The sequence below is a fragment of the Bos taurus genome, chromosome 18 (assembly GCF_002263795.3).
Source record: "Bos taurus isolate L1 Dominette 01449 registration number 42190680 breed Hereford chromosome 18, ARS-UCD2.0, whole genome shotgun sequence".
Classification (NCBI taxonomy): Eukaryota; Metazoa; Chordata; class Mammalia; order Artiodactyla; family Bovidae; genus Bos; species Bos taurus.
In genome coordinates, this window is record NC_037345.1 from 36,395,541 (window position 1) to 36,419,448 (window position 23,908).

Below are 23,908 nucleotides of genomic sequence, written 5' to 3' on the forward strand. Positions count from 1 at the left end.
GCTAAGCAAACTTATGTCCATGATAATAATGCAGACTCTGAAGCTAGAGTGCTTGAAATATTTTTGTAGCTAAATTGTAAAGTTTTTAAAAGTTAAAACAGTAGAAATAAGTAATAATGACATTATTGAGACCTTTACTCTGCTAAGCTGTTTACATGCATTGTCAGTTTCTTTTAACAGCCCCGTGAGGCAGGTATTATCATGCCTATCTTAAATATGAAGAAATTGAAGCCTGCAGAGATGAAATAATTTGCCCAAGGTTGCAGCACTTGGATGGTAGAGGCACAGATTTATTAGACTCCACAGCTGCTGCTATTTACTGTTTTAATAGATTGCTTTTCCGATGAATCAGTTTAAGAAGCTAGCAAGCCTGAAGACCAGTAAAATTTATCACTATGATTGGCTTCATGTGCAGGAAGTCATGCTCTGGATTCTGGGTTGTTGCATCGGTCCTCTGAAGGTTATTGTTAGTGCCTCCCAGTCTTTGATTTTCCATGCCAGGCACAAATAGATAGCTGTATGTGATTAATCAGTTCATTGAATACGCACATTTCTGCTGGACACTCGGAGAAGCAGAAAGAAAACATGAGCCCCACCACCCTTACCTCCAAATGGCTTTATAAATGCTAATAAACGGACATAAGTTAATCTAGATTGTCTCATACATGTTATGCAAGTGATGGACAAATACTGAGAGAACTTGCAGTACAAGAATGACGGACGTTAGATATGTGTTTCTCTCAGGTGTGAGAGGGGCAGGCTGTAGAATGGGCGTGGGGCGTCTGGAAGATGAAGGTATTAATTTATTCAAAGGCTATTGATTACATGCTAGAATAAAACTGCATTTATGCTTTTTTTATTTATTTATTTTGGCCACACTGTCGGGCTTGTGGGATCTTAATTTCCTGACCAGAGACTGAACCCCGGCTCTGGGCAGTGAAAGCAGAGTCCTAACCACTGGTCTACCAAGGAATTCTGTGAACTGCATTTATTTTTACAGTGAACGTAAAGTAAAAGTAACTGAAAAAATTAAGCTGACTCTTTGTTGTTCAGTCGTTCGTCATGTCTGACTCTTTGCGACCCTGTGGACTGTAGCACGCCAGGCTTCCCTATCCTTCACCATCTCCTGGGGCTTGCTCAAACTCATGTCCATTGAATTGGTGATGCCATCCAACCATCTCGTCCTCTGTCGTTCCCTTCTCTTCCTGCCTTCAGTCTTTCCCAGCATCAGCCAAAACAGCAACAAAAAAGACTAAAGTGAAATTCTAAAAATCGTTGCTCACAACAGATGTTTTAATATTGATCTACTTTATCCATTTACAGTACAATAGAGTTGATTTTTATACTTGTTAATTTCATCTTAGGATGCAGAATAATGATATCCTCACAAGATGAGTGTAAAGCATTTATACTGGAAAATAAATAACTGTAATAGTTTTAAATGCTAGCAAGCTGGTTTGTAGCAGCCAGGTCTGGCAGGTATTCTCAGAAAGCCAAATTTGTAGGGTTTTTTCCCACAATATATTTTGATAAGAAATTTGTTTTCTTGAATGTTTTTCCTCTGCTCTCTCTCTAAGGAGATTGTGGTTGGAGAAAGATCTCAATTTGTTCTTATTTCTCTACCACCCACCAGTTGACTCCCACCATTCTCCATTTATTTCTCATATTCCCTCCTACTTCCTCTGTGCTTGGGACTCAAGAGAAGTCTTTGGGATCTTCAAGCATCTCCACCCTTAGGGATATAGTCATAGAAACTGAGTCTTGTACCAAAAATGCTTAGGTCCCAAACTGAAGTATGAGAGGACAGGATACATAGGAATAATAAAAAAAATACAGCAAAACATTTCTAGTGGCCATTAGCTCCCTATGTGACCTTGGAAAAAATATTAGCATTACAAGCCTTGCATTTCTTATCTATTAAAAATAAAATGCTTTTTAGTTCTCACATTTTATAGTTCTAATATGAGATAGAGAATGCACAGTTACAATTACTATAAACTGACTATAGAAATAGATGGATTGTCAGAGGATATAATCCAATTAATTTTAATAGTAAAGATATTCTAAATATAGTGAAGTTCTCTGATCATTCAGATGGAACCTCAGCATTTATAATACTTCATTCTGCACTTTATTTATTGACTGTACCTGAGGGCATGCAAGATTTTTTAGTTCGCCTGACCAGAGATGGAATCCGTGTCCCCTGCAGTGGAAGTATGGAGCTCTAACCACTGGACAGTCAGGGAATTCCCTCAACTTTATTGTTGAGAGAGAGATACACAGAAGTGCCAGATAAGAGATTTGCAGAAAAACCAGCTTTTGCTCTTCTGTTGTTCTTTAGTCGTGTCTACCTTTCATTATAACTAGTAACTAATCTCCTTTAGAACAACATAGGCAACATTTATTAAGCTATCTTTTACTCCAAGCAGAGGAGAATCACTTAAGAAAGAAGGAAAACTGAGCGATCTAGATTACAATTAATTTTGCCACTGATTACTGTGTAACTTGAAGTTTGTTCATTGTTCTTAGTGAGCAAGGGCAAGACTATTTTAATGAATATTGCAAAGAAAAACCAAAACCTGGGACTTAGATGCCAAATAATTCCTTCTTCTTTGCACTTTTTAGTATGCCCTTTATTATATTTATTTGTGTTGACCATTATTGTCAAGCAAATTTATTCATGGAATAAATTTAGGAATTTAGATGTCAAAGAGTAGAACACAGCTGACTGAACAACAGCAACGAGGAAGATAAATGGAGTTGGGGAGAGGTTCATGGGGGCTTTTTGTTAGGAAATAAAACTGAACAAATAGGACAGAATTTTAAGATTGATAAAGATGAGTTATGTGAATGTTCATTGTACTGTACTCTATGTATTTAAGCATATTTTAAATATTTCACAGTTTTTAAAATTCAGATAAAATTTAGACAACTGTCTAGTTTTTCTTTTTGCTGGATCACTTAACTATCACTTTGATTCTGACTTCTTAACATTAAAAAAAACTTGAAGTATAATTAACATACAATAATGTGTTGTTAGTTGTTCATTTCAATGAGTTTTTACCATTTTATACACCTGTGTAACCACTACATAAGCTATAGAACATTTCTCTCACCTCCAGAAAGTTCCCTCATGGCCATTTCCAGTCAATTCCTTTCCCCACCCCACCCCTAGGTAACCATTTTTTAATTTCTTTCACCACAAATTAGTTTTGTCTATTCCTTTTCTTCTAAATTTTATTTATCTGTTTTTGGCTGTGCTGGGTCTTCATTGCCGTGTGTGTGTGTGTGTGTGTGCGCGCGCGTGTGCGCGCGTGCAGGCTTTCTCTAGTTGCTGCAAGCGAGGGCTTCTCATTGCAGTGGCTTTTCTTGTGGAGCACAGACTCTAGGGCACACAGGCTCATAGCCTCTAGGGCGAGAGCTCAGTAGCTGTGGCACATGGGCTTAGTTGCTCTGAGGCATGTGGAATCTTTCTGGATCATGGATGGCACTCACGTTGCCTACATTGGCAGGTAGATTCCTATCCACTGTGCCATGAGGTAAGTCCCAGTTTTTTCTGTTCTTGAAATTTATTGGAATGGAATAAAAAATGTCGAAGTCTTTTTACCTAAATTTTTACTGGGTTGTTTATCTCTTTGTTGTTGGTTTGTAGAACTCTTTATATATTCTAGATACAAGTCTGTTGTCAGATGTCTATGTTGTAACTATTTTTTCAATCCTGTATCTTGTCTACTCAATTTCTTTTTTTTTTTTTAAAGCTGTAAAATTGCCAGTTTTATTCCTCTGGCTTATAGATCAAGAGGTTATTTGAGGTTTACACTTTTTTAAACAATTCTTTCATCAAGAGTTTAGGTGCTCCAGTTGCCCTCATATAAACTGATTGCAAATTCTTTGACTGACTCTTAATTATGCAAAAACCTTTAATTCTTTTTTTGTGTTTGATGTGTTCTTTAAGAAATATATATAAGCAAAAAGAAAGAAATACCACGTAGAAATAGGCACAGTTAAATTTTTGATATATGTATGTATGTATACAAACGTGCGCACGCACACACATACACAGTTTGAGATTTTCTTCTATGTATGTAAGCTGATACTAAATATACTGCCTTGTAGCCTGTTATATTTTACTTTATGATATGGGGTGAACATATTTTCATGCATATGTGTGAAACTTCCCAGTTGAAAAATAGACCTGGAGAATGTGTCAAAATAGAAAATCCAGATGCTGGTAACAAGGAAACTACCTAAAACAAAACTCCACCAGATGATTAAAAATAAAACAAAAATCAGAGAAACACCAGAAAATGCTAACAGAAAGAAAGCAGAGGCCAGTTTTTAATATTAGACCTAAAAGAATTCAAGGCCTAAAGCGAACAGGATGAGGAGGGCAGTGTGAATGTCTTTGTTTCCAGTTCAGTTCAGTTCAGTCACGTGCGACTCTTTGTGATCCCATGGATTGCAACACACCATGCTTCCCTGTCCATCACCAACTCCCGGAGCTTACTCAAACTCATGTCCATTGAGTCGGTGATGCCATCCAACCATCTCATCCTCTGTCGTCTCCTTCTCCTCCTGCCTTCAATCTTTCCCAGCATCAGGGTCTTTTCCAATGAGTCAGTTCTTTGCATCAGATGGCCAAAGTATTGGAGTTTCCGCTTCAACATCAGTCCTTCCAATGAATATTCAGGACTGATTTCCTTTAGGATGGATTGGTGGGATCTCCTCGCAGTCCAGGGAACTCTCAGGAGCCTTCTTCAACACCACAATTCAAAAGCATCAATTCTTCGGTGCTTAGCTTTCTTTATAGTCCAACTCTCACAGCCATACCTGACCACTGGAAAAACCATAGCTTTGACTAGACGGATCTTTCTTGCCAAGGTAATGTCTCTGCTTTTTAATATGCTGTCTAGGTTCTTGCCTGGAGAATCCCAGGGATGAGGGAGCCTGGTGGGCTGCCGTCTCTGGGGTCGCACAGAGTCGGACACTGTGCAAGCAGCTTAGCAGCAGCAACTTAGCAGCAGCAGCAGATTTATCATAGCTTTTCTTCCAAGGAGCAAGCATCTTTTAATTTCATGGTTACAGTCACTATCTGCAGTGATTTTGGAGCCCCCCAAAATAAAGTCTCTCACTGTTTCCATTGTTTCCCCATCTATTTGCCATGAAGTGATTGGACCGGATGCCATGATGTTAGTTTTCTGAATGTTGAGTTTTAAGCCAACTTTTTCACTCTCCGCTTTCACTTTCATCAAGAGGCTCTTTAGTTCTTCTTCACTTTCTGCCATAAGGGTGGTGTCATCTGCGTATCTGAGATGTGAAATATTGATATTTTTCCTGGCAGTCTTTATTCCAGCTTGTGCTTCATCCAGCCCAGCATTTCTCATGATGTACTCTGCATATAAGTTAAATAAGTAGGGTGACAGTATATAGCCTTGACGTACTCCTTTCCCAATTTCAAAGCAGTCTGTTGTTCCCTGTCCAGTTCTAACTGTTGCTTCTTGACCTGCATACAGATTTCTCAGGAGGCAGGTAAGCTGGTCTGGTATTCCTATCTCTTGAGGAATGTTCCACAGTTTGTTGTGATCCACACAGTCAAAGGCTTTGGCATAGTCAATAAAGCAGAAGTAGATGTTGTTTTGGAACTCTCTTCCTTTTTCAATGATCCAGCAGATGTTGGCAATTTGATCTCTGGTTCCTCTGGCTTTTCTAAATCCAGCTTGAACATCTGGAAGTTCATGGTTCACATACTGTTGAAGCCTGGCTTAGAGAATTTTGAGCAGTACTCTACTAGTGTGTGAGATGAGTGCAATTGTGTGGTAGTTTGAACATTCTTTGGCATTGCCCTTCTCTGGGATTGGAATGAAAACTGACCTTTTCTAGTCCTGTGGCCACTACTGAGCTTTCCAAATTTGCTGGCATATTGAGTGGAGCACTTTCACAGCATCACCTTTTAGGATTTGAAATAGCTCAACTGGAATTCCATCACCTCCACTAGCTTTGTTCATAGTGATGCTTCCTAAGGCCCACTTGACTTCGCATTCCAGGATGTCTGACTCCAGGTGAGTGATCACACCATCGTGGTTATCTGGGTCGTGAAGATCTTTTTTGTGTAGTTTGTGATTCTTGCCACCTCTTCTTAATATCTCCTGCTTCTGTTAGGTCCATACCATTTCTGTCCTTTATCGAGCCCATCTTTGCCTGAAATGTTCCCTTGGTATCTCTGATTTTCTTGAAGAGATCTCTAGTCTTTCCCATTCTATTGTTTTCCTCTATTTCTTTGCATTGATCACTGAGGAAGGCTTTCTTATCTCTCCTTGCTATTCTTTGGAACTGCATTCAGATGGGTATATCTTTCCTTTTCTCCTTTCCCTTTAGCTTCTCTTCTTTTCTCAGCTATTTGTAAGCCCTCCTCAGACACCCATTCTGCCTTTTTGCATTTCTTTTTCTTGGGGATGGTCTTGATCACTGCCTCCTGTACAATGTCATGAACCTCCACCCATAGTTCTTCAGGCACTCTGTCAGATCTAATCCCTTAAATCTATTTGTCACTTGCACTGTATAATTGTAAGGGATTTGATTTAGGTCATACATAAATGGTCTAGTGTTTTCCCTACTTTCTTCAATTTCAGTATGAATTTGGCAATAAGGAGTTCATGATCTGAGCCATAGTCAGCTCCGTCTTGTTTTTGCTGACTGTATAGAGCTTCTGCATCTTTGGCTGCAAAGACTAATTAAGTCTGATTTCAGTATTGACCATCTGGTAATGTCCATGTGTAGAGTCTTCTCTTGTGTTGTTGGAAGAGGGTATTTGCTATGACCAGTGCATTCTCTTGGCAAAACTCTGTTAGTCTTTGCCCTGCTTCATTTCGTACTCCAAGGCCAAATTTGCCTGTTACTCCAGGTGTCTCTTGACTTCTTACTTTTGCATTCTAGTCCCCTATAATGAAAAGAACATCTTTTTTTGGTGTTAGTTCTAGAAGGTCTTGTAGATCTTCACAGAAGTGTTCAACTTCAGCTTCTTCAACATTATTGGTCACGGCATAGACTTGGCTTACTGTGATGTTGAATGGTTTGCCTTGGAAACGAACAGAGATCATTCTGTCATTTTCGAGATTGCATCCAAGTACTGCATTTTGGACCCTTGTGGACTATGAGGGCTATTCCATTTCTTCTAAGGGATTCTTGCCCACAGTAGTAGATATAATGGTCATCTGAGTTAAATTCACCCATTCCAGTCCATTTTAGTTCACTGATTCCTAAAATGTCAATGTTAACTCTTGCCATCTCCTGTTTGACCACTTCCAATTTACCTTGATTCATGTACCTAACATTCCAGGTTCCTATGCAATATTGTTCTTTATAGCATGGGACTTTACTTCCATTACCAGTCACATCCACAACTGGGTGTTGTATTTGCTTTGGCTCCATCTCTTCTTTCTTTCTGGAGTTATTTCTCCACTCTTCTCCAATGGCATATTGAGCACCTACTAACCTGGAGAGTTCCTCTTTCAGTGTCCTATTTTTTTGCCTTTTCATACTGCTCATACTGTTTCCAGTTTCTAGTCCATCATCACAAATTTATTTCTTACTCTTCTTATCTCTTCTCTAAGGCTTTCCAACTCATCTGCTCCTCTTATCATTTCTTCATGGTCCAGATGCCCAATGGTTGTGTCTCTGACCAGGCAGAGTCAGCCCTCCTCTAAGGTTTCCTTCTGCTTCCTGGGCTTGCACCTTCTTTGGAGAGTTGAGGATTTCCTTCTGCCTCCTGTCCTAAGGGCTGTCTTCCTCAGCCTTTGGCATGTTCTGTGGTTTTCCTCCTTTTTCTTCACAAGACTTTTGCATGTTGAGTATTTTTCTCTTATTTTCTTTTTGAGTAAATTCTGCTAAGATCTAAGGGATTTTTTTTTCCTCCCTCTTCCCTTTGACCCTTTTGTGTCCCTCCTGAAAGACCAAGAGTCCTGAAAGGATCTGAGACCCTTCTCTCCTTCTCCAGCAATGGGGAGCTGCCACAGGTCAATAGGCCCTGGACTGTAAGACCACTCAGTTTCTTAATGGTGGATTTGGATGATCTGAAGTTTTTTCTTTCATGGTAGCATTATGTTTCCTGTCCAAGAAATCTTTGCCCACTTCACGGGCACATGTTTTCTTCCAGAAGCTTTGTGATTGTGTTTCAAGTTTAGAGCTACAGTCCATCTTGAAGTCATCTTTTGTATATTGACTACTTTTCTTTGCTATAGATAGCCCTCAGCTGACTGCTAAAAGTTATCTACCTTTAATATTCTCATTATTTCTCTTCAGGGGTAATGGCAGGGGACTCTCTATATAACTTTTACCAAACCCTTTAAACACTGCTGCTGCCTGTTTATTTCTGTATTTTCCCTCTTCAGTGGTGTCTCACTGAAATCTCAGACAAATTGAGTCATCTCTCTCTGTTTTCTTTTTTGTAATTACACCCCATTACACCTTCAGGGCCTCCAAGGGCCTGATTTTATAGCAGGTATTCAGGAAAGCCATAGGAAAACAGCGTCCCGGCCTAAGGGTTGCCATTGAGATAATGAAGTATTACGTGTGACTGCATGATTATTTAAGGATTTCGATGCCTTACCATTTGTTTAAGCATCTTGTGTAGTATTAGCATTGTGATGTATTAATGTCACAGAACTAGAAGGACCATTGATTAACAGCAATAAATGGGAGAGAACCACTGAACCAAAAGTAGCAGTCTTAGAACCTAAGGCTTTCTTAAATGCAGATCTGTACTTAAAGCAGCAACTAACTTATTTTTGTAATGTTGATATACTGAATAGGGGAGGGGGCTGTGGCAAAATAGAAAGGATTAAGGAGGCAAGGACACAAAATCCTTTAATACTGCTTAGTAAGGTATTTTATCCATTTGTAGAAATCTGAAATTCTTTAAGAAAGGAGTATATTTTTAAGTTGGGGGTGGGGAACAGTTGCTAAATCATTGGATATTAACCAGATTAGGATACAGATTACAGCTAGAAGGAATGTTAATCCTGTTAGATCATCTTTATTGTCAACAACACTACCAAAAAAAAATACCAATCTGAAATTATTCTCAGATTTTCAGGAAAAATTTTGAGCAGGTTATTTTAGATTTCTTATTTGAAGGGTAATAATCTTGAGTTTTGTCTTAAACATTTTTTTGCATAATCAACTCTTAATTATTCATATGAGATTAATCAGATTTGCTATTATTTTCCTAATATATGTCATCTTAATTGAGTTTCTCTTGTCCTCTTTGGCTCTGGGTGAAGAGTGAATTACCATAATCTGCAGCATTTACTATGAGATGGAAGATAAATTTTAATATTTGCTTGAAAGTGAAAGTGAAAGTCGCTCAGTCGTGTCTGAGTCTTTGCAACCCCATGACTGTACAGTCCATGGAATTCTGTAGGCCACAATACTGGAGTGGGTAGCCTTTCCCTTCTCCAGGGGATCTTTGGGCAGATCTTTAGCATCTCCAGGCATATTCTTTACCAGCTGAGCCACAAGGGAAGGCCAGTATTTGAGCAAAATGTAATTGGAGATAAAGCTGCTGCTACAAAATAACAAAAAAGTCCCATAAATTTAAATTATTTTGGGAGTATCCACTATTGTGAACTCTTTCCTTATCTCTTCAATTAGTGAGAATGGTGGAATTGGAGGTCTTGACCCCCATAGAATCCTGCTTTCACATGTTTTTAGCTTCCTGACTGTTCATGCATGCCTTTTCATGATCCTGTCCCAGCAGTGTCTCCTCAGCAGCAGGAGTAAGTTGTACAGCTGTCAGCCAGTATAGGCACAGCCCAGGAGCTTTCATCAAGGCAAGAGCTAGGGAATCAGTGGCTTATTATGGTCTAGAAACCTGTAGGTCCACAAAACGAGGTGATCAGAAGGCCACCAGTTTTACTGTTGAGCAGAATACACCCGACTGAATCCATGCAGGTGATTGTGTTGTAGAAGAAATAGCATTGGCTTTGGAACCTAGCAGACCTAGAGCTCTGCATGTTGTGGGGAAAACAGTTTATTTTCTTTAAGCCTCTGTTTCTCAGTCAAATGATTCCGAAGGTTACATTAACTGTTTTATATGAAGTTGTGGTTGTTCGGTCACTAAGTCATGTCCAACTCTTTGTGACCCCATGGCCTATAGCACACCAGACTCCCATTTCCTTCACTTGTCTCCTGGAGTTTGCTCAAATTTATGTCCATTTATATGAAGCACATAACAGGTGTTCAAACAATGTTAATTTTCCTTCCCTTTTATGCATTATACCTGGATGGAAAATTATTTTAGGATCTCTTTCTGCCTGTCTGGAGAAACTGGTGCGAGCTGGTTTAGGAGCAGGGCCTTATTTATCTCCCTCGTATACACCCAGTGTTTAGGTCATCTGCTCATGTGATTTCAGCAATTACCTGAATATCTATAATGTTTAGCTACAGCTGTTTGTTCCCAGCCTTTCTGTGACCCCTTACCAGCATATCGGATTTAACCCTGACCTAGGCAAACTTCTTTGCAGTCGTTTATTATTTGTTTAAGGGTGTACAGCCTCTGGCCCTGTCTCCTTCCTCTCTTCTCATTGGCTTAGAGGCTTTCTCCTTGTGTTTGTCCTTCCCAGTTTTTACCTTAAGGCTTTTGAAGAGCAGGAGTAAGTCCTTGAACCTCCCTGGTTAGTAGGAATTATTTTGAACAGAGAAAAATGTCTACCTTTAAAGAGCTTATAGTAGAAGGTAGTGTGATGGTTCCTATTCATACAACATGTAGGTTGTGAATTTTATGCACTATTGGAATTTCTAAAAATATTAACCTTTGGATTTTTGCCTTTTCCATTTACAATATTTCGTCAAACCCTTTCCTCCTGCTTTTTTTTTTTTTTTAACTCCATTAGTAATCTGTTACTATTGAGATTCTTCTCTTAATGTTGTCTTATAAGCTAGAGACTGGTGAGGACTGTCCTCCTTGGCTCAGAGTGTGAGGAAGCAAGAGTGGGTAGCATTGCTGTTCAGGGCTTTTGCTTCCGTAGGAGCACCAGGAGCACCAGAAATCTTCCCCCTAGCTCCAGATTCACTGGTTGTATTCGTGCCATCAGGTATTATTCCAAATATGGAATTTTATTGCTCCTCAAAAGAAAAACATGTTGAGACAGTAGTTTCTAAGAAGTCAGACTTTGCCACAATTCCTTTTAGATGTAACACCTCAGGCCTTTCCTAGCTTAGATTTAAAATTCTTTCAGAAGCACAGATTTTTTCACAGGGACAGATGATTCATTAATTCTGCTCCATGGAAAGAAAGGATCTCAGGTTAAATACATCACCCGCACCTAAATGAACTGACTACAGATTTAAGCTTTGGGAAACCTAAAACATACTTAACAGCATCCAGTCTTAAACTGAAGCAAGATATTTTCAATACCCTACCAACATATGGAAACTGGCAACTTCAGCCTCTTCAATAGTCTGTCTCAATTGAATAGCTTGTGGCATAAACAAGTATTTTTCTGCTCTTCAGTTTACCACATCTTTCTTGGCATCAATTACATTTTTACTTAGTTCAAATCCTTAGTTTGACCGTTGGGCTGAATTCATTTATGGAAGTGGAAATGAAAATTATTTGTGATGTTACTGCTGCATTGGCCACACATGGTCATGGTATGTATATAGTTTGTTTCCCTGAAGTTATATTTTTAATTGCCTATTTACAGAATCATGAAGTGAAGTGAAGTTGCTCAATCATGTCCAACTCTGTAACCCCCATGAACTGTAGCCTACCAGGCCTCTCTGTCCATGGGATTTTCCAGGCAAGAAGACTGGAGTGGGTAGCCATTCTCCAGGGGATCTTCCCAACCCAGGGATTGAACCCGGGTCTCCTGCATTGTAGGTGGATGCTTTACCATCTGAGCTACCAGGGAAATCTTAGCAAAAGGAGAATTCTCATATGCATGGCCTAATTTACTTTCTTAGAGCTTAAGGGAAGTTACATGAAATACTTTCTCTGCATTTGCCCTCAGATCCATCCCAGGGAAGAGGTTGTTACCAGAATTGATATTTCACAGGCTACTAGTAAGGCAGGGAGAAAGATCTCCAGTCTTAGCCTTCCTTTTTCCTTCCTTCTCTTGCCTACTGATCCTTGGGTGTGTGGGGGGGTAGTTCTGGTGTCTTGTTTGTTGGGTGTAACATAATGGCTTTTTCTTTTAATTGGATAATATTTTCCTTCCCATTTCTTCTTCCCAGTGTCTAGCATTTCCAGCCTACTTCTTTCAGATTTTGCCCATATAGGTGTGTAGATTAGGCTAGGGACAAATTTGAAATATCCTGTGCAGGTATGTTTGGAGTGCAGACAAACAATCCTTTGACTTGATTACATTTTGCCACTGAGGAAAGGCGCTCCAGAGCACAGTTTATACCAATCCTGCTCACAACTCAAGTGATGTGTTGAGTGACATCTAGGTTGTATCCTTTCTTTAACTCAGTTCTTTAAAATACATATTTATCCATTTTATTATGAAGTTTGTGATCTGTGTTTCAGTAGTGACCTCACTTTTTTCTTTTTGAATATTCACCTTGGTAGTTCTTTAAGGAGGAATGATCCATAACAGCCAGGGCTACCTTTCACAGTATTTGATCACCCTTAACTAAATATCAACAACCTTTCTAGAACAGATCACAGCATTTTACCTTGACCCTGATTCTGGCCTTTCTTAACTGCTTTCATTTCTCTGAATGTTTCATGTCCTCGACTGGATGCTGTAACCTCAGCCAGGCACACTCACTTCCACCTTGTCTGCCTGGGGTACTTCTGCTATCTTTCAGTGATAAGTCTCCTATTACTTTGTGTAATACATTCTATATATAGTTCTGTAATGGAGCTTAATATAGTGAGTTGTTATTACTTATTCATTGGTAAAATATAGTAGTATTTACATGGTTGGTCTTTCTTTCTGTCTTTGTTATTTACTGGTAGAGTGGCACATGCCAAGTTTTTTTTTTCTCTCTGAGGTCTCAATATCCTCATTTGTAAAATGGGAGTAATAAATGTCCCTGCCTCCTAGGGTTATCATGAGATTCAGTGAAATTATTCACATAAAACACTTAACTCTGTTTTTGAACATTGAGTATCGAGGTTGGCGATTGAATATTTGTGTCCTCTATTATATCTTGAGACTGGTAGAGACATGGGATGTGTTTTATTCATCCTTCGGGGATGGCGGGGCTGAGAGGGGCCTGTTTCCTCTGAGATCAGGTCTGCTTTGTGAGCTTTATTCATTAACCCTCACGGTAGTTCTCTGCTGTGATTAGGGCAGATGCAGAAAGGCACAGTGGTCATTTTTCTGAGTTCACACCACATGTAATCCTTTATGTTCTATGGTAATGCTCCTGGGGAGGAGGTCTTAACCAGTTTGTACATTCATTCATTTAACAGATGCTTTTTACCATGTGCTATGCTAATTTCTGAAACTGGTTAAAATGACGGTCAGGTTCTGCACTAGGTCATAATAGTAATATTTCAAATTTGTATGGCTGTTATAATTCATAAAATTCTTTTCCAGTCCATGCTTTATTTAATCTTTACAATAACCCCTTAAGGATAGACTTTATGATTTTTACATATAAGGAAGCTGAACTCCAAAAAAATGGAATTAAGCCACAAGCATGGATGTAAATTCTTCTGAAGGATGGACACATGGAAGCACACTCTTTTCCAAAAAGTAATCATTTGCTTTTGAAAACTAGCATTCTTGACTCGTGCTTTTTGTTTAGTTTTGTCTTGGCTGGGGCTTTCCAGCCGCTTTCCCCCGCCCTATCGCTGCCACACCTATGGCGGGGATGGAGACTGCGGCTCTGACTGTTCTGGCGTCTCTGTGCTGCTGCCGGCTCAGAGCACCATGTGCTGTCAGTGTGGGCAGGCTAGTGAGTTAAATATTGATCCCTGGTTGTTATTATTAAAGTCTTGTGTCTGATACAGAAAAAGTGAATTACCACAGGGTTAAAGGACTCTGACCTGAGTTTTTAAAATATGCTAATGGAAAGGTCTTCGTAAAATTCACACCCTTCTGCAAGGTTGTTAGCCAGCCCTTTTTTCTTTTTTATTCCACCCCCCCCATTCTTGAAACAGGAATTGAAATGCTCACTTGTTTGCACACACGGTGAGATTATGCTGTTAATCTTAGATAAGACCTGGTTACTCCACTTTTTAACTGTATAGACCCGGTGAGTAAGTTTGAGTGCTGACTCATTTGTACTGGTGGCTGATGGATTTATAGAAACAGTGTTTTATGACTTTCCACTATCTCAAAAGCCATACTAAAAGTTGAGGACGTATTCAGGAAAAGATGACATGGGTTTTTAGCCGTGGCTTTGCCACAGACTGCAGTTTGGAAGAAGTTTTCTAAATTTCTTTGAGCCTCCTTTTTCTTAGAGTTTCAGTTTAGCATCCTTAAAAATGAACAGTTTGTACAAATGATCACTGAGGTCTCCTCTAGCTCTGCAGTTTTATAAATTATTTAGATTAGTATTTGTCCACAGGACACTCTGGACGGCTGTGTGTGTGTGTGTAAGGAGTCAAAACATAATGCATGTGAAATTGATAGCTATTTCATTCACCTCTAAATATGATCATTTATTTAGGCTATATTGACTGTAGCTCTATAATTCAAGGGTACATACTACACTCTACACTTGTGGATCTTTCTCCTTTCCTAGAATAATCTCTGGGAGAGAGGTGGATTTAGAATGCATGAAGATAAACATAATCTCAAGACAAGCACTCTTACTGATTATAGGAAGCTAATATTAACACAAATTGACTGTCAGTTGCAAGGGCAAACTCTCACATATCCAAAGATGCACTATAGTATTACTTAGTATTATTTGACAGGAACGCTTGGCATGAAATTTTGGAATTACGTGTAGATGCCTTTAAAATGAAAAGGGCTTCCCTGGTGGCTCAGCTGGTAAAGAATCTGCCTACAGTGCAGGAGACCCGGGTTCGATCCCTGGAGAAGGGAATGGCCTCTAGAATGACACTGTTCTTTGGTTTTGTCATGATTCTGACCTCTCAAATTTACTCTGACTTGTTAAGAATAAGTAAAACTAAAAGTGAGTGGAGGGAAATGAAAAGTGGTATTTTCATAATCGGAAGGGTACAAACTTCCGATTATAAGATGAATAAGTTCTGGGGATCTGATGTTCAATCTGATGACTATAGTTAACAAAACTGTCTTATATACTTGGAAGTTGCAAAGAGAATAGATCTGAATGTTCTCACCACACTTAAAAATTGTAATTATGTGAAGTAATAGATGTGTTAACTAACCTTATTGTGGGAATCTATTTTGAACCATTTGAATCATTTTGTAAAATATCTATCAATTTGGATTTGTGTCACATTTTATCATGAACAAATGGACCTTGTGTATTTTTTGAGCAAGAATACTACAGAAGTGATATATCCTTCTCAGTATATATGGGAGGGTAGGGTGCATGATGTCAATGTCTTGATACTTTATAACTATCGAATCTCTCCACATAAAGGTACCATTTCCTCCTTTGTAATTAATAAATATCTTGGTGAAGATCTGTTGAGACTGTAAGTATCCTATTACTATTTGAACTTTCACCCTTAGTCTTTAAGCTTTTCACTAATTTTAGTGTTCATTACTGGTTTGGTGTACAACAGTTATTAGTGTAGTGTCCTAATGATGATTTTCTTTTTTTCTCATTCCTCTAACACTTGTTAATTGGAATTCCTCTTCTTCTCCTTCTGCTTCTTTGCTGCACCACATGGCTTGTGGAATCTTAATTTTCAGACCAGGGATTGAACCTGGGCCCTCTGCCATAAGAATGGACCTAAGCAGTGGATGGACCACCAGGGAATTCTCTAATTGAAATTCATCTTTAAGAGCTATCCCTTATCCCTCATTTATTTATTTATTCAGTTATTTATATCTGTGTGGACTCATGGATATTTATAATCCCATACCACTATTATTTATTTTGATGCTTAAATTGTTTCAGCTTTTTGAAAATTACCCTTTAATTTAAAAAGTTAATAAAACGAATTATAAGTGAAAGCCGTTATTTGTTGTGGGTTGACCAGTACGTTGCATTGTAGCTTAAATTCACAACAGTGGTTGATGTCTGTGCACTCTGACAATTCTCGGTCTACCACAGCTGAACTCCTCAGTCATGTGTTATATAAGAATGAGGGGAAAAAAAGAAGGAGGAGGAAAAGAAAATGAACACATCTTTGTCTTTTCTCCTCTTCCTGAACTCAGTTAATTCTGCCAATTTGGTCAGAAAATCCCTCGTGACAACAAAAGCTTGGCACTTACTAATAGCAGTTCTTTTGTACAATAAAAAAATTGTGAAGTGCTTAAAGAGATGGAAACTTGGATGGCGTTCTTGTTCCCCCGTGGTAACTGACTGGATGTTCAGGATGGAATGCTTGCTGACCCCTTGAGCACAGCTATTGTGCTGGGTTAATACTGTGTTTCCGTCTATAGTTTATCACTTGGAGTGCCTGTCTAAAACAAACCATCCGGTGTGTCCAGCTAGTCCAGGACATCCACTTTGCAACGGATAAGCATTTCCTTGTGTTTAAACTGCTAGGTCTTTTTTTTCTGGTCTAGTAGAAAAACATTACTTTATTAGTGTTTTTATTAAATATTTTTCAGTTATTTAATTTTGTTTGCTGTTGTTACATCCAGTTTTGTGTAACATTTTATTTCTATTTCTTTAACAGCATTCATCATATAGTATCTTTTCTCATTTCTCCTTTATTAATTGGTCTTTTTGGGGGCAGGTTATATATCTTTCTTTTCCTTTTCAACTAAACAACTTGAGGTCAGAGTGTGTATTAAACATTTTAAATAACCTACATGCTTTGCACATAGAGTTCATTGATGTTGAAAAGGGGGAAACATTACAATCTTTTTTTTTTAATAGTAAAAATTGTCTCCTATCATTTATGTTGGTGGTTTAGTCGCTATTTTGTGTCCGACTCTTGTGATCCCATAGACTGTAGCCTGCCAGGCTCCTCTGTCCATGGGGTTCTCCAGACGAGAACACTGGAGTGGGTTGCCATTTCCTTCTCCAGAGGATCTTCCCGACCCAGGAGTTGAACCCGCGTCTCCTGAATCGCAGGCAGATTCTTTACCAACTGGGCTATGAGGGAAATCCTATCATTTATGTTAATGAAAGTGAAAGTTGCTTAGTCTTGTCCTGCTCTTTTCGACCCCATGGACTATATAGTCCATGGAATTCTCCAGGCCAGAATACTGGAGTGGGCAGCCTTTCCCTTCACCAGGGGATCTTCCCAACCCAGGGATCGAACCCAGGTCTCCCACATTGCAGGTGGATTCTTCACTGGCTGAGCCACAAGGGAAGCCCAAGAATACTGGAGTGGGTAGCCTATCCCTTCTCCAGCAGATCTTCCCGACCCCGGAATCAACCCAGGGTCTCCTGCATTGCAGGCGGATTCTTGACCAACTGAGCTATGAGGGAAGCTCATTTATGTTCGGAGTAGATAAAAGCATGTTATCTTGGGTTTGTGAGACAAGGGCTTTCTTATAGAAGTATGTTTTAAACCATTATTGACTCCCTATAATATTATATTTTTATATCACTTCAAGAACAAACTGCTCATCCGTAAACCATGTGTTTAAGTAGATAATAGTTTATTAAGTAGAATTTTGTTCTAATGGCTTATGTTTTCTAATAACAAATTTAGTTGACGAGAACCTCAACAAAGATCATTCATACGCATTTTTGTGTGATAACCTTCAGTCTGTGGAGTGACCAGTTTCCACATAATCAAAAAGAAGATGATAGTGTTGAACATGGACGCTTTATTCAAATATTTGCAAAAATCCTTAATCTAGAGCTATTAGCAGCAGTTTTTAACTGGATTTTACCACCCATGCCATAAATATTTCTCATGTTTTCCCCAGGATTGGGAAATTAGGACTATAGAATATATCTATATTTGTGACAGAATTGTTCATAGTTCATCAGCCAGTATTTGTGGTTCATCTATATGTTCATGATCCCTGTTGTGAGCCCTTAATCAAGATACTGCCAAATTTTGACCATTGTATTACATTCATTTGTACTAAAACTAAGTACACATATTGTTACAGTGATGTCATATGGATTGGGGTAAAACTTGCTCTGAAAGGTTGGAAGCAAGTGTGATGTCAAGCCAGAGTCACAAAAAGATTGTGTATGTGTTATGAAAGTACATGAATTTCACCTCATGAATGTGCAAGAGAATGTATTCAGGACCTTAAGTAGTCCGGCAAAGACAGCGACGCAATTCTGAGGGGTGACTAAAAAGAGTGAAGAACCATGGATAGATAAACACTATAGAAGTGATGTGTTGTAATTATTGTTGACTTTTGTAGTCTTGGCTTTTAATCCCTTCAGTGACCCTTGGTCAAATGGAAAAGATGAGCAAAACAGAAACTGTGACATATGTTATTGTTCATTTGCTAAATTGTGTCCAACTCTTTGTGACCCCATGGACTGCAACATGCCAGGCTTCCCTGTCCTTCACTGTCTCCTGGAATTTGCTCAGATTCATGTCCATTGAGTTGGTGATGTCATCCAACCATCTCATCCTCTGCTGCACGCTTCTCCTTTTGCCTTCAGTCTTTCCTAGCATTAGGGTCTTTTCCAGTGAATCAGCTCTCCATGACAGGTGGCCAAAGAATTTGAGCTTCAGCATCAGTCCTTCCAAAGAGTATTCAGGGTCGATTTCCTTTAGGATTGACTGGTTTGATCTTGCAGTCCGTCAAGATTTTGCACAATCTTCTGAGTCCCTGAGACTTTGGGGCTTAGCCTTCTTTACGGTCCCACTCTCACATCCATACATGACTACTGGAAAAACCAGCTTTGACTATACAGACCTTTGTCAGCAAAGTGATGCCTCTGCTTTTTAATATGCTGTCTAGGTTTGTCATAGCTTTCCTTCCAAGGAACAAGCAGCTTTTAATTTCATGGCTGCAGTCACCACCCGCAGTGATTTTAGAACCCAGGAAGATAATTAATCTTATTTAATCCTCTCAGTTATTCAGGATAGTTGGTATTAAGGTTAATATTAGAGTTTTGTGGACTAGAAATTGAAATTGAAAAGTTGAATTATTTGTCCAAATCATGAAGTTTATAATTGACAGAACTGAAATTCAAATATGGTCTGTTCAATTTCTTACCTTAGCCTCTACCTACTTTGTCCAGAGTGAAGTGAAGTAGTTCAGTCGTGTCCAACTCTTTGCAACCCCGTGGACTGTAGCCTACCAGGCTCTTCCCTCCATGGGATTCTCCAGGCAAGAGTACTGGAGTGGGTTGCCATTTCCTTCTCCAGGGGATCTTCCCAATCCAGGGATCGAACCCGGGTCTTCAGCCTTGCAGGCAGACGCTTTAACCTCTGAATCACATTGTCCAGAGTATATTGTATTAATTGCACACCCAAATACACACTGATATTCATTGTGTGCTCAAGCACAGGCATTGGCACTTTTCTTACATTTCTCATTCAACTGCCATAGCCATTTGAAGTTGTTATTTAACATTTTACAAATGTGGAAACTGAGGCTTAGACAAGAAAATTATGTGCTTCAGACCTCTCAAAAGGTAAATGGTAATATCAAGGCTTGTACTGAATTTCATTTGACTTTAAAATTTGTTGCTCTGTTTTTATACTTCAGTGACTTTACAAAAATTATCCAAAGAGCATCAACTGTAGGTTAGCAAATGCATTGGAGGATGTGAGATACAGATGTACGACAACTGCATGCTGATACTCCATTGTTCTTTCAGCATTTATGGAACAGTCACTTTTCCCCATTGTTGCTGTCTCTGCCCTTGACTCTTTTTCTGAAATTGGCTTCTAATCCATGTTTTTCTTCATTATTTGATGGCATGTATTAGGTTGCTCAGTTGTGTCCGACTCTTTGTGACTCCATGGACTGCATCCATGGAATCCTCTAGGCCTGAACACTGGAGTGGATTGCCTTTCCCTTCTCCAGGGGATCTTCCCATCCCGGGGATCAAACCCAGGTCTCCCACGTTGCAGGGGGTTTCAGCTGAACCACAAGGGAAGTCCAGAATTAACTTTAGTATTATTTATTTAATAGAACACATGCTTATTTAAAAGTTCAAGCATTGTAGAAATAACTTTCAATAGAAGAAATCACTGTAATTACAATACAGATGTAACCATTATTAGCAAATGGGCATATTTTCTTGAGTACTTTATGAACATACTAATTACATATCATTTTTTAAAACATAAAAGCTTTTATTTTTCTTTTGAGAATTTACTTTTTTCACCTAGTAACTCTGATATACCCTGAGTTTTGCCTTTGGTTTTATACTGTTTGAGTCATTTTACATCGTTTTTAAAAATCTGATAAGGTTAATTAAAAAACAAAATAAAACTAGCCTCTACTTTTGTATTTTAGCAGGAGATTAAGAAGCAATATAAATTATTCCTAAGCAGCCTTATGCAAAGTGCCTTTCTTGTTGCCTCTGCTTTAGTGAAAATAAAAGTCTTTATCTTCCCATTTTTTCCTAATACTATAGGTGGTCAAGACTTTCTTACAGTTGTCAACAGTCCTCTGCTTTCTATTTAAAATATATATATATATATATATATTTAATTTTATTCATTTGGCTGTGCCGAGTCTTAGTTGCAGCATGCAGGATCTTTAGTTGCGGCCTGTGTGATCTACTTTCCCAACCAGGGGTCGAACGTGGGCCCCTGCATGGGGAGTGTGGCGTCCTAGCCACTGGACCAAAAGGAAGTCCCTGCTTTCGTATGTTTTGAAGTAAGCAAGAAGGGAATGACACAGATAGGAGCATTATTTCTCATAAAGCAGTACTTCTCTTTAGGGGAGGGAGAAATGTCACAGAAAATAAACATAAATGTCAACACCAAAAAGAAAAGAAAAATACATACCTTGAAGTAATTTTTCAAATGCACAGTGTTTTCTGGTTGTGGATGAGTTATATAAAGGATTTTCAACAAACATCTACTTACTGTTTAGCAGTTTCCACAAGGAAATTTGCTGGTAGCTGTCTTCCTTACAAAAACATTTAAAAATGCAAACCTAAGATGTTTAAAACATTTTTTTGTGAAAAAATGAAAAGCTTGCATATACTTTTGCAGTTTGAAGAAACTTTCCAAAGAAAATCACTTTTTAAATTTATTTGTTAAATATTTACTTTATAAATGACCCACAGTGGGTTTTACCATATAAGATTAGTAGTTGAAGAAGACTACCAAGGAGAAATTATACAGTAAACAGTCCAAATACCCAAATTATTTCAACCGTTTGTTCTGTGTTCATATATATAAAAGCATGAAAGCTAATACTTTTGAATAAAAGTAATAGATAGCCATGTTAGAATTTAATTGAGGCCTAAAAAATATCCTTTTTTGCCAGTTTGCATAAATTTATTATAAAAGGCCATAATTTTAAAATCCTAAAATTTTAATTGTTGGGGATGAATTTCAGAGATACCTTATTTCTGGTTTGTTTGGATTTATTCCACTGTAGCTTAGAGGTTTAAAAGGAAATTTGAGTTCTCCTTTGTCGTCTCAGTAGTAATTTGAGATCCTCAGAAAGGATGTATCTCCTACTTCTGGGGACTTGGACAGGCCTTGGAGTGAAATGGAGTAGGAAGATGGGTGCTGTGCTTAGTTGCTCAGTCGTGTCCGACTTTTTGTGACCCCATGGGCTGTAGCCCACCAGGCTCCTCTGTCCACGGGATTCTCCAGGCAAGAATAATGGAGTGGATTGCCATTTCCTTCTCCAGGGAATTGTCTCAACTCAGGTTATCGAACCCAGGTCTCCTGCATTGCAGGCAGATTGTTTACCCTCTGAGCCACCAGGGAAGCCCAGGATGATGGGTAATGAAATTAATTGAAAATCTCAGGACAAACACAAGCGATAGTTACTTTGTTTTAAAGCAGAACACTGAAATCACATAAGCCTGTGTATTGCTTCCCAGGTAAATTAGGTATCTGTTTATGGTTCTCCAGCTGTTGTGGATGGCCAGTTAGATGGGGGTATGGGTGCCATTGTCATCAACTCAAGTAAAACTCATTGCTCCTTTAATAAGGCCATGCAGGAGGCTATGTGTTTATGTCTGTTTCATTTAAATATGTATAGTAATAAGCTCACTGATGCTACTCTGTGATCAAGTGAACATCTGAGTATGTCATAAAGGGGGCTTTTCTAACACTATAGTATTTAAGAATAGTCATTTAGAATGTCTTTAATTTCTCCCAATTGTGAGCCCAAAAGTTAGTATACTGCTTTAAATGTTTAAAAAGTAAATCTCTGCCATTAGCAGTGCCTGGAAACCTGAAGAATTTCTGCCAAAGTTGTTGTGATCTTATTCTCTCTTGAAAGCACGGAGCTAAACTAACGCTTGTGTTCAGATGCCCGAGTCAGCTGCTCAAGGCATATATGAGGTGTAGCCCTGCTCATTTTTCTAGGATGATCAAGTCTCCTTGGCAACCTGAAGCAGTTAACTCTCTCTCCACCGAGAAAATACACGTATTATAACTAGACATAGAAAGCACCCACATAAACACACAGAAATCTTTCTAAATGTTGACATTAGTATTATTGTATCTCCTAGAAGTACGTTTAACTTTAGCAGATCTTGTTCAATAACTTATAAGAAAATAATTTTGCCTCTTCTACTGACAGCTGTTAAATTTTTTTTAACTTTTCTAGCTTTTTAATTTAGAGAAGAAGAAAGGCATCTACTATTTATTGAATGTTTAGTATATGCCTAGAATTTTTACTTGTTTGCAACTAACAAACACACATACGTACAATCTATTAGTAAAGTTTCAAAGGCTTGTAAAGTTTCTAATGCTATAAAAGATTAATACTAGCTATTATGACATTGATAAGCATCAATAATGGTCATATCGTTCTAGTTTTTCAGTTCCCTTGATACTACTCTAATGAGCTACCACAGTGTAATTTGAGAGGAGGTAGATGCCTGCAGTAACATATATTGATGTTAGCAGAGGAAATGATGACTGATTTATCTATATTCAACTATTTATTGACATTTTAATGCTTTTTAAGATTTTAATAATGTTCACTTTATCTAGTTTTTGAAATAAGAACACCATGCCTCAAATGACAGTAGTTGCCAGTCATAAAGGAGGTAAAAGAAGTGTACCTCTTAAAAGTGAACTTAAAAAGAAAAATGTTTTCTTTTGATTAAAAGCCATATCTTAATTTGGGACTACCATTGATAGAAAAACCCTTTAATACCATTAATAGAAAGCTACCATTAATAGAAAAACAAGTACAGTATCTTTGTACTTGTTTTTCAAAGCTATGACGGTTTGTTTTCATAACCGTCTCCCTTACTAGACTGGGCATTCCTGAGGGCAGAGTCCATGCCTAAGCTGCTCTTGTATTCTCAGCGGCTAGCCTAATGCCTGATACTTGGAAGGTAGCTACAAATGTTGATTGAGTTGAATCTAATTGAAGTAGAGATACCTAGCCTGGAGAAGAGAGAAATAATCTCGAACTTCAGATGTTTGAAGGGCCCTCAAGTAGAAGAGATTAAGTTTGTTCTGTATGGCCTCTGTTGACAGCAAACCAATGAGTGAAAGTTTCAAGTTTTCTAAATGCTAAGGGTTGTTTAAAGCTAGATGGGGCTGTCTCAGGAGGTAATGAATCTATATCCAGATTCATTTGTGTTGTCCCACTACTGAGATAATTCAAGTATTTAATTGTTCATTTTTCCCCCTTTACTCGTGTATTCAAACATTTACTGAATAGGCACTGGTGTGAATGTTGGGCATCAAGATTGAATAAACCATAAACCCTGCTTTTGGGGAACTTGCAGCCAGAAGGGGAACTGAAGTATTATT

At 38.5% G+C, this 23,908-nt stretch overlaps 1 protein-coding gene across 1 annotated transcript in view; it reads left to right on the top strand.

Moving 5' to 3' along the window:
- Window positions 1-23,908, top strand: part of SNTB2 (syntrophin beta 2) — a 63,973-nt gene that overhangs the window by 11,088 nt on the left and 28,977 nt on the right.